At 42.2% G+C, this 3572-nt stretch overlaps 1 pseudogene across 1 annotated transcript; it reads left to right on the forward strand.

The window, feature by feature from the left end:
* The first annotated feature begins 358 nt into the window (after positions 1-358).
* LOC100963890 lies at positions 359-868 on the forward strand (annotated as a pseudogene). Its single transcript, XR_001161717.1, has one exon. The product of XR_001161717.1 is annotated as a transcription factor BTF3 pseudogene (transcript).
* The last annotated feature ends 2704 nt before the right edge of the window (positions 869-3572 follow it).

The raw sequence follows: 3572 nt of genomic DNA on the forward strand, positions 1-3572 counted from the left end.
TACAATCCTAGAGGATGTCCCAGACAGCCTTTGGGTAAAACATGTAAATGAAGTTGGATTACTACTAAGTGCAGAGCCTGTAAGCATCTCTTGGAAAAAAAAATAAACCTTTTCCTTCAGTAGCTCAGTACTCCTTTCAGGACATGCAAAACTGGGAATTAAACCTATTATATACTCCCTTCTACAGCAGGGAGTTCTCATTTTCACTACCTCACCCTGTAACACCCCAATTCTACCAGTAAAAAAGGAAGGAAAGATCTTGCATCTCCGTGTATGTGTGCTTAAACTCAGCAGGTCTACCTGAGACCCCCTGAGCACCAACCCTAGTCCCCCGTGGCCCCCTTTATGCTTTGACGAGATGAAAGAAACTATCATGAACCAAGAGAAACTCGCCAAACTGCAGGCACAAGTGCACAGTGGTGGGAAAGGAACTGCTCGCAGAAAGAAGAAGGTGGTTCATAGAACAGCTGCAGCAGATGATAAAAAACTTCAGTTCTCCTTAAGGAAAATAGGGGTAAACAATATCTCTGGTATCAAAGAGGTGAATATGTTTACAAACCAAGGAACAGTGATCCACTTTAACAACCCTAAAGTTCAGGCATCTCTGGCAGCAAACACTATCACCATTACAGGCCATGCTGAGACCAAGCAGCTGACAGAAATGCTACCCAGCATCTTAAACCAGCTTGGTGCAGACAGTCTGACTAGCTGGAGGAGGCAGGCTGAAGCTCTGCCTGAACAATCTGTGGATGGAAAAGCACCACTTGCTACTGGAGAGGATGATGATGGTGAAGTTCTAGATCTTGTGCAGAGTTTTGATGAGGCTCCAAGAATGAGGCAAACTGAATTGAGTCAACTTCTGAAATGAAACTTGAAGTGACTCAGAGCTGCTATTTTATATTATGACTGCTTTTTAAAATTGTGTTTGCTTGTGGATCTAATAAAATCTAGATCCCTAATGTTTTTAAGCCCAAGCCCCTTGGACATTTCAGCTCTTTTCAGTTTTTGCTTATACATAATTCATTCTTTACAGCTAATTAAGCTGAAGAAGCCTGGAAATAAAGTTTGCAAGAAAGGTTAATAAAGTTATTTGCCTAGTTAAAAAAAAATGGAAGGAAAATTTGATTCAGATGGAAACCAGATCTATCAGTTTGTACAAGATCTCAGGGCCATAAATTCCTTTGTAATCCCTGGACACTCTGTTATTCCTAACCTAGCTATAATCCTTACCTCTATTCCTGCTAAAACAGCCTGGTTTACAGTAATTGATCTCTGCTCAGCTTTCTTTTCAATTTCCTTACACTCTGACTCACAATTCCTCTTTACTTTTACCTTCAGAGGGAGACAATTAACTTGGACCCGAATACCCCAAGGATACTGTGAATCTCCTCAATATTTTCTCAAATTCTCAAGGCTGATCTAGATTCTATAACCTTTAAGCATGGGTCCACTTTAGTTCAATACACTGATGATCTTCTACTCTGTAATCAACTAAACAAGATGCTCTCTTAGACTCTCATTCTTTTAAAAGCTCTAAGCTAAGAAAAGCCGTAAAGTCTCTAAGTTTAAACTCCAGTGGGTACAGACCATTGTTACTTCCTTAGGACATGAAATACCTCAAGGCACTCAAAACTCACCCCAAAACGCCTTCAGTCAATTTTATCTGTCCCCCTTCGTAAAACTAAAAAACAACTATGAAAATTTCTAGGAGCAGCTGGCTATTGCTGCCAGTGGATCCCTAATTTTGCTGCCCTCACTAAGTCATTATATTCCCTCCTTCCTGACAGTATCCAAGAACCTACCCTCTGGCCCCCAGAGGCGTTAGATTCTTTTAAAACTCTTAATTAGCATTATCCACACCTCCTGCTTTACGTTTACCCAAATTTAATACACCATGAAAACAATGGAATTACTGCTGGCATTTTAGGTCACCCTTTTTCCTCTCAAATCCATCCTATAGCGTATTTTTCAGGTCAATTAGATCCCATGGCCACTGGCATGCCCCCATGCATACATGCAGTAGCAGCAGCTGCCACCCTAATTGACAAAGCCAGCACCCTCACATGAGGTTCCTCTATTCATCTGTATGTTCCCCATGCTGTGTCTGTTCTCCTACAAATCCACAAAACACAGCATCTCTATACTAGATGACAGACCACCTATGAACAAGCTCTACTAACCAAGCCCTCCATTATCTTACACTGTTGTAACACCTTAAATCCAGCTGCACTCCTACCTCACCCTGACGATGAAGACCCCCACTCCATCTCACATGATTGCCATGATATGGTTTCTTTTTTTTTTTTTTTTTTTTTTTTTGAGACAGAGCCTCAAGCTGTCCCCCTGGGTAGAGTGCCATGGCTTCACTGCTCACAGCAACCTCCAACTCCTGGGCTCAAGCGAGTCTCCTGCCTCCGCCTCCCAAGTAGCTGGGACCACAGGTGCCTGCCACAACGCCTGGCTATTTTTTGGTGGCAGCCATTATTGTTGTTTGGTGGGCCCGGGCTGGATTTGAACCCGCCACCTTAGGTGTATGTGGCTGCCGCCTTAGCCACTTGAGCCACAGGCCCTGAGCCCATGATATGGTTTCAAAACCATGAGAAGATCTCTCAGACATTCCTTTAGACAACCCAGTCTTAATTCTCTTTTGTGACAGCTCTTGCAAAGGTGATTTCAAAGGTAGTATAATAGCTAGTTATACTACAGTTTCCCCACATGAAACCCTGGAAGCATACTCCCTACCTACTATAAAATCAGCACAAGCTGCTGAACTCATAGCTCTCACTAGAGCATGCACTTTGGCAGAAAGAAAAACTGCCACGATTTAGACAGATTGCAAATACACCTTTGGAGTCTGTCAAGCACTCAGCAGGATTTGGAAGTCTCCTGGTTTCTTAACGTCAGGTGGCACCCCTATCGCCAATTGCTTCCCTATTACAAGCCATTCACTTCCCCGCTGAGGTTGCTATTGTTCATTGCCAGGCCCATACTAAAGAAACAGACTGTATCTTAGGAAATGACAGAGCAGACAGAGCTGCAAAACATGCCACCAAAAAGGGACCCCCCATCCTTTTTCCACTCAACTTATCACCCTTCCCTTATCCTTATCTAACATCATTAATCACCAGATTAATACTCCACAATTTGAAAAAGATAAATGGATACATAATTGTGCTAAATAGTTATCAAATGAATTATATATTGGACCAAAAGAACACCCTGTAGCTCCCTTTCTTTTAACTTTTTGGCTTGCACTTATCTCCCACCAAATGGGACATATGTATGAACAGAGGATAATTAAAGAACTAAAAAACAGTTGGTACTGCCCTGGAATCTAGAAAATCCCTGACCAAATTATTCCCTAGTGTACTATTTATAAATCCCACCAAATCTCGGGAGGAGACAAATACTCTTTAGGGAGCCCCCAAAGACCCGCAGCACTCCACATTGATTTTATAGATTTACCTCCAGCTTTAGGCATTTCTCATTGCTTAGTTATTGTCTGTATGTTTAGTGGATGGACTGAATGTTACCCAACCAGACCTGCAGATGCTACAACAGTAGTAAAACAT

Source organism: Otolemur garnettii, unplaced genomic scaffold (assembly GCF_000181295.1).
Source record: "Otolemur garnettii isolate 467f Iridium unplaced genomic scaffold, OtoGar3 scaffold00174, whole genome shotgun sequence".
NCBI classification, from domain to species: Eukaryota; Metazoa; Chordata; class Mammalia; order Primates; family Galagidae; genus Otolemur; species Otolemur garnettii.